This window comes from Macrobrachium rosenbergii, chromosome 14, assembly GCF_040412425.1.
Source record: "Macrobrachium rosenbergii isolate ZJJX-2024 chromosome 14, ASM4041242v1, whole genome shotgun sequence".
Lineage (NCBI taxonomy): Eukaryota > Metazoa > Arthropoda > Malacostraca > Decapoda > Palaemonidae > Macrobrachium > Macrobrachium rosenbergii.
This window is the reverse complement of record NC_089754.1, coordinates 47,012,271-47,027,270: the sequence shown is the minus strand read 5'-3', so window position 1 is coordinate 47,027,270 and position 15,000 is coordinate 47,012,271. Positions and strand designations below refer to the sequence as shown.

The window sequence follows — 15,000 nt, the reverse complement described above, 5'->3', positions numbered from 1 at the left end:
TGTATCTTGGAAATATATAGTATTGGAATTCTGCTCATGTATAACTATGCAATTGTTTTTACGAGGAACCAAAAAGTGACTTATGCATATGAAAAAAGCTGTTTAGTAAATAAACTAAGTTTTTAAAGAAGATATTATTCCAGTACCGTAAAAGAAAAAATAGTAGAACTTATAAGATTGAATTAAAAAGCAGATATGAAAAATGAACTTGGCAAACCTCTTGGGATATATCAAATAAAAAAGTACAGGTTGTTATGAAAACTATCATGATTTATATTTATAAGATTGAATTAAAAAGCAGATATGAAAAATGAACTTGGCAAACCTCTTGGGATATATCAAATAAAAAAGTACAGGTTGTTATGAAAACTATCATGATTTATATTTAGCTGTGACTAAAAATTTATGTGAGAAGGAATTTTTGCAAGGTAAAAAGAAGGGTATTTTAAAAGCCTCTTTCAAATTATTATATGTTGAATTTGGGTACACATTCAATGTATTTTAATGAGAATATCTGTAATTTTAGGGTACACATTCGATGGATTTTAGTGAGAACATCTGTAATTTTAATAAAAAAAAACTTATAATCAAGAAAGATATTTTAAAAGAAAATATAGAAGGCTAAACCAGATAACAAATTAAATAAATAAAAAAGTGTAAAGTGAATGAAAAAATATAATACCCCAATAATTAAGAAATCTCCAGAAGGAATGACATAAATGTCAAAATAAGAGAACAGGAATTGAATTTAAAACCAACAAACCAAATTAATAGTTCACAATGTTATAATCTAAACAGAAGATAGTCGATTTACTGATAGACGTTTTGGAAGTACAGAAACTGTATCTAAAAGTAAATTACAAAATAAATCAACAGACGCCTTAGCAGCATAAAAGTTTAATCTGCAAATAAGATCGCAAATTAATTAATGAAAGTCTTAGTAGCATAAAAATTTAAGCTAAAAATAAGATAACAAACCATACCAAGCAACGTTTCGAAAATATATGAATTAGATCCCCCCAAAAATTGCGCATATCAATTAATAAATTTTAGAAATTGAACCTAAAAAAAAAAGTGTACATTTTCAAACGATAGCGAATATATCAGATATATATATATATATATATATATATATATATATATATATATATATATATATATATATATATATATATATATATATATATACTAAATGTAAAATCTTTAAAAATAAGATAAATCCTAGGAGATATACAACTAAACAGAATGAAAAGACAGGAATTAAAAAAAAAAGAAAGGTGTACAGTAAGTATCAGAAATACAAAAATGGAAAGAAAAACACGAGCGATCAACTACGGTGGAAGCTAATGACTCTATTGGGAAAAGAGCCATGAAATTATCATTCTTTCATTTTAAAAAAATGAATCGTGAACCAGATCAAATAAATGCTAAAGATACGAAAATGACAACCGTTATTAAAAGAGCAAAAACAGAATAAAATAATAGTCACGGAGAGCTACTAAAAATAAAGAAAATTAAAAAGGTCTCGAAAATAGAGTATATGACAACCGAACGAACAAGGTCAGGCGAAAGCTGGTGTCTCAAATCACCTTGATAATGAAAGTCAGACACGAAAATCGCACTTTTCTTTAAATCATAATGTTCAGGTTTCTAAAATTAACTTCCGATACTTACTTAATCTAATTTCAATAATTTAGTTCGATGATATGATTACTATGACTATTTTTGTTTTTGCTATTGATCTCTGACTAAAGTAATCTGCATAGATTTCTTAAGTACAATGTCTGGATTTCTACAAGAAACTTCCAATGTTCATTTAGTCTAATGTAACCCTAGATGTCAATATCACTGCTATTTTTGGTAATAACTCGATTAAAGACATCGGTATCCGAAGACCAGATCCAATTGAAAAACAAATAAAGTAAAGAAAGGTTTTCTCTTTGGCATGTCTTTGGATGTTGTCAAATAAAATCCATTCATTATTCATCACTACAGAATTTAGGACAATGGCCAAGCACTGGGACCCTTGAGGTCATTCAGCGCTGAAAAGGAAACTGAGTGGACGTAGGTTTGAAAGGTGTAACGGGAGGAAAACCTCGCAGAGAGGGTGGAAAGTCAGATGGAAGACAGAGAATATGGACGGAGGTACAGAAAAAGGAATTAAAGAGGTTGCAGCTAGGGACCAAAGGGACGCTGCAAAGACCCTTTAAGCCATGCCTACAGTGCACCACTTGAGGTGCACTGACTGCACTACCCCGCTACGGGGATCACTATACTGTCCTGCACGATATTTATTCGCAAGGGGTTTTTACAAATGTTCTTACTTTGCGTTACCATTCAGCGAAGTGGCACTTGATTTCATAGTATTTTTCAGCCATGAATAAAATTTGCACATTCTTACAAACCTTTCACCTGTAATCTAGATATGTCCACCATCGATTATTCAGTTTCAATCGATACTATTGAACGTGAGGAGGAAGACAGTGATATTTTTTTATGAAATCCCATATGACATTTCCACTTTAGACTGATATCCTTTACTTTCATTCACAATTAATAAAATATAAGGTTCGGTCGGGATGTCCCTTAGCTTGCATTTATGAAAAGGAAAATACAGTCTCCTGTAAAATGATATTGCATACTCAAACAGACCTAAACATAATAAAATCACATATACCAAATTAACCAAGTGTATAATACTTTTTCTAATAGGAATATATATGGAATAAATATATATGTATGCAATAAATATAAGGACAGAATATTGAGGGTAAATTTATATGATAAATTTAGCCTAAGGTTTCCTTGAAGGCAAATTTCGAAGCCTGAAGATTCTTCTGGATCTAAAACAAAATTAAGGAAGAAATGAAACAGAAAACCTTTTTCGAAGGAAATGTGGGTTCACGATTATAGCGTGACAGGACAACATGCGATTATCGAATCACCTGGAATTGACCGCTGGACTTTCACGAAGAATTCACCGGACAATCATTTTTCATTTTTATTCAATGCGTTAGTTCTTACTTCTGAAGCAGGAGACTGGAATATATATATATATATATATATATATATATATATATATATATATATATATATATATATATATATATATATATATATATATATATATATATATATATATATATATATATATATATGTGTGTGTGTGTGTGTGTGTGTGTGTGTGTGTGTGTGTGTGTGTGTGTGTGTTAAGTTCAAGTAAAATCAAAGAAACCTTGAATGTTCGGTAAAGTTATTGATTTACTACATTTTAACCTTGGAGTAAAATTAACTTGAATCGCGATTTCAGATATTTGAATCTATTTTTTTACGATGAACTAAACCGTCTGAACTTAGTAAAAACATCAAATGTAAACCTGTAGGTTTTGTTGGTCAATATCTCAGTACTGATACATGAAGCCCATAAATTCAAGTAAATTGCAATTTCTTAAGACAGCACATACTTATCTGTCATGATATCATGCGTTTATGGATCAATCACTAAGATATATTGCAAAGCAATCAATGATTAAGGAAGACAAAATATATTGACAGTATAAATTTAGAGCAACTTTGAGATTTAAAATGGAAAAAATTACTTTCAAACATTTTGAAGTTTTTAAAAACAAGTATTTTACTCTTAATTAAAGTCCATGAACTAAATTCAGGCAAAAATATATACTGTACACACACACACACACACACACACACACACACATATATATATATATATATATATATATATATATATATATATATATATATATATATATATATGAATGTATGTGTATTTATACTTATATAGGCTATACATATGTATATTATAAATAAGTATTTAAATATAAAAATTATTTAGGTTTAACACATAAGCGCAATTCCGTATTGCAGTCGAATGTCGAAATGTTTCCAAATTGATTTATCTGGTTTCTCGACAAAGGATTATATTTAGTGTGAAAAGGTCCCATATCTCGAGAAGAGAAGCAGCCTAGGAACATGTAAACGCTCCTGGATAGTAAATAAATATCAAGCAAAAAGAACAAATAAAATCGTTCTTTAATGAAACTTGCTAATTCATTACAGGTCTGACGAGAGAGGCAACATGTAAAGATGTGGTAGGTGAGCTACTAGAGAGAGAGAGAGAGAGAGAGAGAGAGAGAGAGAGAGAGAGAGAGAGAGAGAGAGAGAGAGAGAGAGAGAGAGAGAGAGAGATTTAACAAGTTCTGAAAGAAGACGGGGCAAAAAATTTCAGTAAGAACTCTAAAAAGTAAGGATTCTCATAAAGTTAATTTCTCCAAAAGTAATGCAATATTTTGGCATTGTTTCTTGAATCGATATTTTAGTATTGTTTCTTGAATCGTAACAGAATTGGCTTTCCAACAACCCATGATAATCACCTACCCACAGAGTCAAAAGGAATTCCAAACGAAGACCTTCGTAATGGAAAAAAAACTCTCCTTGACAAAATGAAAAGAAGAAAAAAATGATGTAGCCTTCATTAAAAAAAAATAAAAACGAGAACTCACGTAGCGCGTCACTTTCTCGAAAAAAAGCAGAATTATTGACTACCTTCATTATCTCGACACCAACAAAGAGAAACAGAGGCCTTGGCACAAAGGGAGGTGAAACGACAGAGAGGGTATAGGCAATAATGCCCTTAAATATTCCCCAGCATAAGTGCCAATATCCTTTGATAAATATGCCGCGGATCTCTCCTACCCCCTTTCCAGACATAAAACGGATAATGCCACTTGTTGCCGTCCTCCTAATGAGTTATCGATGGAGGAGTCTATCGACGCCCTTCAGGTGTCGAATAGTTCGTCAGAAAATAAATATTTCGCCAGAATATTTTTTTGATTTCGTATTTATAATATTAAGAATTTTTTTACATCCTCTATATAATTTCATCTCTCTCTCTCTCTCTCTCTCTCTCTCTCTCTCTCTCTCTATCTATATATATATATATATATATATATATATATATATATATATATATATATATATACATATATATATATATATATATATATATATATATATATATATATATATATATATATATATATATATATATATATATATATATATATATATATATATATATATATATATATATATATATATATATATATATATATATATATATATATATATATATATATATATATATATATATATATATATATATATACACATATATATATACAAACATAATATACATTCTATGGACTGTCACCTATAAAAGGATTTGTTTAAACTGTTTCCAGTACACAAGAAAATTATATCCTACATATTCCATAACTATCACATTTTAGTTTTAAAGCTTATATATAATTTACTTTACATTGTTTTCAAGACATAATGTAGATTTACATCCAATAACTCCTACAAAATTTCAATGTAGCTGAATCACTTATAAAGGACTCGTTCTCACCGGTCCCAGTACATTAGAGGATTCCATAAAAAGGGTCTATTAACTTTGGCCCAAATTTCATCGCTTAATTTGTTCCCACATGTAAGAAAATCCGAATAACTGATTTTTTTTAAATAACGGTACAATGGAGGGGAAGGGAGCCAAACATAATCATTCTGTCTATGCCAGTCACGATGAAAACACGGTAGACAAAGAGAAGTAATACAAAGGGAATAAGCGCAAAATTGCAACGATAGATCCAACGCATGAAACATGGAGAAAACAATTAATAAACACGGCCACGGAAGGAAATGATAGTCACCAAACCGCATTATTACCAGTTCGTTAATTCCACAGGTGAGTAATGACCAGTAGATGATTAATAGGTGTCTCTAAGGAGGGTGAAAAATAATTGTCCGGAAGTGCTAGGTATTTGTATTATTCACTAGTAAAACCCACTCAGGAGAATTCCGCTCCAATCAATTTCACATTACGTCGCAAAAACAATGCCATAATCTGTAAAAGGATAATGTATAACTAAACAGTTATTCGCTGAAAGGATACACAAATTAGAGTGAAATATTAGTCCAGGAATATATTGTTTTGGATTGGATCCTGTAATACTCCTTTAAAGTTTCATAAGAATTGTCACCTTAATCATTTGTCTCAAACGGCTTATTTTATTGACCGTAACTGATTCAGGACTCCTACAGATATCTGAATATGTATAAATAAATATTCTAAAATTTCATAAATCCAGTCCCATGAAGAAATACTTCAAATGTTTTCCTACAGGGATATAAGCACTGGTTTCAGTTTGAAATCGGTAATAATTTTGTATCGAATACAGATCTAAATGGGAATAGGATAATGAAACAGGGATGTCAATTACCGTAGACTTTTTTCAACTTGCCCACATATGATGTCTTGGCGTCCGTATAAACCAGTCAATGGTTCTTAAACAATTTTATTACCACGCCCCTCTAAGAGTTGGTCCTTCCCTCCACGGCCCCCTTGCATCTATGAGTAAAATTCCCGCCCAGATTTAAATTAAAATAAAAAAAAGAGAGAAAGACAAGGGGTTTCGAGGGATAGGGAGGGAGGTAAATAATTACAAAACATGGTAAGCCCAACGAGTCTAACTAGAGTATTAGAATATAGGAACATAACGTTATAAGGCGATACGTTTGCATTTTTTCACAAACTTCTGAATATTAGTTCCTCAGTCTTTTAAGAGAATAATGAATATAATCTAGAGAATTTTTAAATTTTCCTTAGGGCTCGCGCCTGCCCTGGAAATTGCTGACGCTCCCCTGGGTGGGGGGGGCGGCCCCCACGTTAAGGACCACTGGTATACATAGATCTCATAAAACTGTGGATTCAAATAGCATAAAATTAAGCAATCTTTTAGAATGAAAGCCAGATACTACAGTACAACCAGCTATTACTAATATTAATGTTATGAACTAAAAAACTAAAAAATATGAATCTTCAAACACTAGTTTCAGGAATGACCAGGTCTCTCATACAGAATTGTTACCAATTCCCTGAACTTGCGTTAAATTACTTTCCTAGACTCTAACATATATTTGTGAACTCGGGAACAGTGTCTCTCGGCCGCAGGGTAAACAGAGCTGGCGTCTTATCCGCAGAGGATCGCCGAGATCGAATAAAGATAAGGCGACATTGATAAGGTGACATTCCCCAATTCACCTCCCTCTTTAAAAAATGTGATTTACCTGCTAGACAGGAGTTAAATACGTTTTACAGTTACTGATGGGAGTAACTGGAAGAGTTGTTACAGAAAAAGATACAAGCCGTATTACAGAAGCAAACTGGAGGTACAACACACACACACACACACACACATATATATATATATATATATATATATATATATATATATATATATATATATATATATATATATATATATATATATATATATATATATATATATATATAAAAATGTGCATCCCACTGTAGGCAGTACAACCCACTGGGTAGTACAACCCACCGTGGGTAGTTCAACCCAGTGGGTAGTACAACCCACTGCGGGCAGTATAACCCACTGTGGGTAGTACAACCCACTACGGGTAGTACAACCCACTGCAGGCAGTACAACCCTCTGCAGGCAGTACAACCCACTGCAGCCAGTACAACCCACTGTAGGCTGTACAACCCTCTGTAGACGGTGCAACCCAAAATGGGAAGAAAAGCCCCAGTGCTTCCATCAAGCCAAGATCCGAAATTATCAAAAGAACCTATCAAAAGACAAACAAAGACGGACAGCAAACAATACATATGGAAATTGTAAAGAAAAATCAGACATCGAAATCGTCATGACACCGCGGTGACAGCCCGCGGCGCGATGACGTCATCTACCGCCGCCATCAAAGGCAGAATTAGGAGTCCTAGTTTTTATTTATTTTTTTTTTTTTAAGAATCTGAACGTATTAATGGGCGAAGTGCGGCTGTCACATGGAAACAAAGTTTGGGCGGTGTTCACCGAAGCGAAGAAAGGGATGGGAAATGATTCTGTCTGTCTCTAGACCGACGGTTTGTTCTTCTCCGTATCGATCTGGAATGCTAGAAATGTCTGTTTATGATAGAGTGTGAATTCATGTACATTTGATTTCGTGTGTATGTATATATATGTGTATATATATATATATATATATATATATATATATATATATATATATATATATATATATATATATATATATATATATATATATGTGTGTGTGTGTGTGTGTGTGTATGTATATACGAGTATATGTATGTATATATACATATATATATATATAAAATCATGTATATGTGTATGTATGTCTATGTATCCATTTATACGTATCATGCTTTATACATTCATAAAGTAATATAACGTGAAAGTCTGTAAAATCATGAGTACCTTACGATTATAGGTATCCTATTACTCGGGGGGAGGGGGGGTTAGGTAATGAGATACCAAATGTCTTTTGGGTTCAGTCTTCTTTAAAATCACAGTTCAGCCTTCTTTAAAATCACAGTTCAGTCTTCTTTAGAATCACAGTCAGGAAGTTGAAAATTAGGTCATGTACTTCAGAAAACACAATGAAAAAAGTAAAGTTATTGCAGAATCAATTAGAGACATATCTATTGAAAAAATAGCTACACAACAGAAGAACGCCTTTCAATAAATCTGTAAGATATACCTGAGAAATAAAGAGAGGTACGCTTGATGGACCAGAAGAAGGCCGATAAGAGAGACTTGAAAAGCAAGCAGTGTTCCTGAGGTGTGCGAAGCTTAGAAAATTATCACCACTGTGCAGTGACATGTAAGATTGAAAAATGAATAAAAAGTTATGCTACATATATGAACAAGAACGTTTGCGCGCGCGCACACATACACAGATACACACACAGTATATATCTATAATAATAATATATACCCATACATATATATACTGTATGTAATATATATAATGTATAATACACACACACACACACACATACATATATATATATATATATATATATATATATATATATATATATATATATATGTATATATATATATATATATATATATATATATATATATATATATATATATATATATATATATATAAAACTCTGCCATGAGTATTCATTTATTCATGTCTGCCCCAGGTATACATAAAAGCAAGGGTTATTCGTAAGATTAACGCCGCTGCCCTGTGAAAAAAATGCAGTTATAAATAATACACGCTGGTAAAACTTGCAGGAAACTTTAGTCATCTGATGCATGCGGTTATGAGTCATATGTGGAGACTATAAGCAAGCAAACACAACACACACACACACACACACACACACACAAACTTGATGGCAATATGAGACAAAAATACAGAGGTGGGGAAGAAAACAAACAAGCAAATGGAATGGAATCGAGTTTTCTGTACATCGTATAATCAAGGCCACCGAAAGTAGATCTATCTTTCAGTGGTCTCGGTATAATGCCTGTAAGAACTGCGGCCCATGAAACTTTAACCACGGGCGGGTGGTGACCTATCCTATATCGTTACCAGAAGCACCATTATGGCTGATTTTAACCTTAAATAAAAGAAAAACTACTGAGGCTAGGGGGCTGCAATTTGGTTTGCTTGATGATTGGAGGATGGATGATCAACATACCAAGTTGCAGCCATCTAGCCCCAGTAAGTTTTAAGATCTGAGGGCGGACAGAAAAAGTGCGGACAGAATAAAGTGAGGACAGAATAAAGTGCGGACAGAATAAAGTGCGGACGGACAGACAAAACCGGCACAATAGTTTTCTTTTACAGAAAACTAAAAATGGGTCAGTCAAGGACTGGGATAAAATAAATAAGACACGGAACATGGCCCTACATTCAAAAGAGCAGATAAGAATATCGTGATTGGTTATATTGTCCAAAGAGACATGATTATACAAATTAACAGCGATAAAAGTTGAACAGATATGACAGTATTTAAAACCCATAAGTTTAAAAACAATTAGAAAAGTAAGATTGATAACATGAAATCTAAAAACAGTTACGTTAAAAATAGAAAAAAATAAAAAGTATAAAATTTGTATCGAAGATTACAGAAACAAAATGTATCAAAATTAAAGCACAAAGTTTAATTAAAAATGCATCCAGCAATACAGGAAATTTAACAGACCTTCCCGATCCCAACAAAAATAGAAGGTCACCGTGAGTAAAAATAACTCTTAGGGTTTTAGGAAACGTTAAATAAATCTTGAATAAACGGTCATAAGGGGACGGGATATTCAGAAATGGAAAGTAGAAAATAGAAAATAAAGAGTACTACAAATAGTCGGCGAGAGGAAACAAAATGTTTATATCTTGTTAAAGGGTCACAGTAAAATTAAAAACAAGAAGAAGAAGAAGAAGAAGAAGAGGAAAAGAAGAAGAAGAAGAAGAAGAAGAGAGAGAGAGAGAGAGAGAGAGAGAGAGAGAGAGAGAGAGAGAGAAAGAGAGAGAGAGAGAGATTCGTTAAAACAAAAAAAAAAGCATAACCGTTACGAATCGAAGAAGATTGTCACAGCGCCTGACAATTTAAAGAGCTGTATGTTATTCCCCTATTTTCATGTCCTGTGGGGAATTCGGCATTTAAAATTGAACTTTCCCGTTGTTATGCATTTTAACGGAAGTTGTTTAGGGCCCCCACAGCTTCTCCCTCTTCCCACACTTGCTTTTACGAGGGAATACTCGCACGATTTTGCTCTGCACTTCCTTTTTCCTGGTTTAAACTCTATTTTTGGGTCGTTCGTCCGTATTGGTTGTGAAAGGAGGGATGAAAAATAAATGGGAGAGAAAAGGTTTTCTTATTTTTCAGAGAAGTACGTGCGTGAGTGTCAACATATACACAGTATATATATATATATATATATATATATATATATATATATATATATATATATATATATATATATATATATATATATATATATATATATATATATATATATATATATTAACTTTATCACATACACAATTGTTCTGTGCATTAGTAGAATTGCTAAAAAGGACCTCATTCAAACTGGATGGTATCTAATGGAGTTTTTATTCAAAACTTACAAGCTTTCTTGGACAAACAGTCCACATTATCAATCAATTACAATCATTGTACGGATACTTGATAATGTGGACTGTTTGCATTTAGCTTGTAACTGCTAATAAAAACTCCATTAGATACCATCCAGTTTGAATGAGTCCTTTAACAATATATATATTATATATATACCTATATATATATTATATATATATATATAATATATATATTTTATATATATATATATTTATATATATATATATATTTATATATATTTATATATATATATATATATATATATATATATATATATATATATATATATATATATATATATATATATATATGTGTGTGTGTGTGTGTGTGTGTGTGTGTGTGTGTGTATACAGTATAGACATAAATTTACACACACACACACACACATATATATAACTCACTTTTTCAAAGTAAAAATTCTCCCCATAACTGCAGATAAAACTGTGAATTTGCATTTAGCTCTAATAATACTTTAATACTTACCTAAGTGACGTGAGTTCTAACCTACAACAGTTTGTTACGCACCTAATCTAATTAGCTTCAAGAATAACAATAATTATTTTTATCTCTAACAGCTACTCCCGCATAAAGCTAGGCGCAAAAGACGACAAAGGCAATTCAGAAGATACATCCTGACCTAACTCAATCTGACTAAAATTAGAAGCCATGTTCGTACGTGGAAGGTTTGACATTTCACCTTTCTGTGTATCTATTGTTCCTTGATTAATTTTAACAGTAATTAAATTACACTGATGACGAATCTATATATATATATATACACACACACACATATATATGTATATATATATATATATATATATATGATTATAATCACTTCTGTACGTGACTCATATATCACACATTACCACAGGTGAAGAATAAGAAACGGGATGTAGGTCCCCACCGGTTTCGACATTATTCCCAAGCCAACGATCAGTCCTTCGACAGTGGCTTGGAAATAAAGTCGAAACCGGCTATACCCCGCCTCTTATTTTTCACCTATGGTATATATATATATATATATATATATATATATATATATATATATATATATATATATATATATATATATATATATATATATATATATATATATATATGTACGGCTTTGAAGAGATGTTGATGAGCCTTTCTTTAGGTGTTTAAAATTACTAGTGTTGTGGTGAACATTTCTGCATCGGGGACTCTCTACGACTGTAGCAGCGATCATCATCTAAATCATTTCTCCAGAACTTATTTGTGACCTTGAAATATCTATAAAACCTACTGGTCACTTTTTTTTTCAGAAATATATGTCCTTGTGTTAGGCACAATGTCCTCATAACTTTCGATCTCCTGACGGGTTTGTGGACACGCCCAACGCTATGGGCCTTGAATCCAGGGAGGAGTTGTGATGGGCGTATCCAAAAAATGTCAGGATACCGAGAAGTTAAAGGTCACTGTGGTTATTATAAATATATGCGTATATATATATATATGTATGTATATATATACATAAATATACATATATATATATGTACATTTATATCTATATATACATATATATGTATATTATATATATGTATATATATATATATATATATATATATATATATATATATATATATATATATATATATATATACATATATATATATATATATATATATATATATATATATATATATATATATATATATATATATATATATACACACACACACATGAACTGTGGATATTGCTCTTAGTACACCACCAGATTGGCTGCCCTTCTATGGTGTCTCATTTGCATATCCTTAATTTCCCGCAAAAAAAAACCTTTTTAAAACCTTTTTTTCCCTCCATCTCCACATGCACAAACACTACACGTGGATATTTATACATGTAAGGATTAACCTATATATCATATTAATTTTCCACAGAATCATAACCAATATATTTGTAGGCCTCTCTTTGTCCCACTAACTCCTAAATGATTTCGCGTATACTGGCAATGAGCCGCATGACGTCACACGGGCTACTAATCCTCTTAGCTGTGACGTCACGAGTGATTTCCATTTACTGGCTTTCACGTTCCGCGCGACTTTTAATCCCTTCAATTATGGCCTCCTTTCGATTCTCGTGTCCCTCACTCGTCTGTTATTCCTCTTCCCTTTTATCGTTCCCTTCCTTCTGTATCATTTCATTTCTCGTTCTTCCTCCCTTGGATCATTTCATCTATTATTCTTCTTTTCTTGTAGCGTTCCCTCCCTACTCTATCATTAAGTCCCCTTGTATCATTACATTTATCATTCTTCTTCCCTTGTATCATTCCCTTCCTCCTGTACCATTTCATTTATCAATCTTCCTCCCTTGTATCATTTCATTTGTTATTCCTCTTCCCTTGCATCATTCCCTCCCTCTTGTTTCATTTCATTTATCATCAAGTCCCACTGTGTCATTACATTTATCATTCTTCTTCCCTTGTGTCATTCCCTTCCCCCTGTATGCTTTTGCCTGTCATTCCTCTTCCCTTATATTATTCCCTTCCTCCTGTATCATTTTATCTATCATTCCCTTCCGCCGGTATCATTTCATATATCATTCCCTTCCGCCTGTATCATTAAATTTATCATTCCTCTTCACCTGTATCATTCCCTTTCTCCTGTATCTTTTCATCCATCATTTTTCTTCTCTTGCATTATTCCTTTCCTCCAGTATCATTTCAATTATCATTACTTTTCCCTTGTATAATTTCTTTTCCCTTGTATCATTCCATTCCTCCTGGGTCATTTCATTTATCATTCCTCTTCCCTTGTATCATTCCCTTCATGTATCATTTCATTTATCATTCCTCTTCCCTTGTATCATTCCCTTCATGTGTCATTTATCATCCCTCTTCCATCGTATCATTCCCTTCCTCACGTATCATTCTCATTTATCTATGGATCATTCTCCATCGTATATGTGTCATTCATTTTTCTCTGTCTCATCTCTTAACTTATTGTATCATTCACTCTCCTGTGCATCATTATTTGCTCTTCCACATAACATTACTCCTATGAATCATTAAATCTATTCAGGATTCCTGAATAAATTCAAGTCTCATCCTATAGCCCTGAGTCATTCCACTCCCCCTTGTATCACTCCATCTGAGTGGCCTTCAAGGACAAGCGGTGACAAAGAAAAGCTACATTTGAGATACCTTTGTACACAGGGAAACAAAACTTTGGCATTATAAATTTAAGCTTATTAAATACAAAGAAAATGAAGTCTTAATGGCAATGGGCATATGAACACCGACAATAACAGTGATGGATGTGTGTGGTGTAAACTGGTAGAAATAAAGTTTAAGGTCACTTCTCTACAGTGACCAAAAGGTCGTATTTCTAATTCAGTGGAACCTTAGCAAGAAGTTCTTTCTTGATAATCCTTTCCTCCCGAATGGGAATAGACTACTTGTACCACTACTAAAGGAGGATATAAAATTAAACAAGTAAAAAATGCGCCGAAGTTTCTTCGGCGCAATCGAGTTTTCTGTACAGCCGCTGCAGCGTATAATCAAGGCCACTGAAAATAATTCTATCTTTCGGTGGTCTCAGTATAATGCTGTATGAGACACGGCCCATGAAACTAACCACGGCCCGGTGGTGGCCTGGCCTATATCGTTGCCACAAGCACCATTGTGGCTAACTTTAACCTTGAATAAAATAAAAACTACTGAGGTTAGTGGGCTGCAATTTGGTATATTTGAAGATTGGAGGGTGGAAGATCAACATACCAATTGGCAGCCCTCTAGCCTCTGGAGTTTTTAAGGTCTGAGGGTGGACAGAAAAAGTGCGGACGGAATAAAGTGCGGACGGATAGACAAAGCCGGCACAATAGTTTTCTTTTCAGAAAATTAAAAACGAGAATTCTTTTTATATCCCTAGTTAGGGTACAAAGGTAATCTATCGCACGGCAAGAGATTCATGCCTCGTATGCAGCGGTGGCTTTGGAGATTATCCACGTGATTATCCACGTCTTCCAATCTCTCT

The 15,000-nt window shown here is 32.8% G+C and overlaps 1 protein-coding gene across 5 annotated transcripts in view; it reads right to left on the bottom strand.

The window, feature by feature from the left end:
* LOC136846089 (uncharacterized) overlaps positions 1 to 15,000 on the bottom strand; it is a 192,934-nt gene that overhangs the window by 20,866 nt on the left and 157,068 nt on the right. The gene's annotated exons all lie outside the window — the stretch shown is intronic.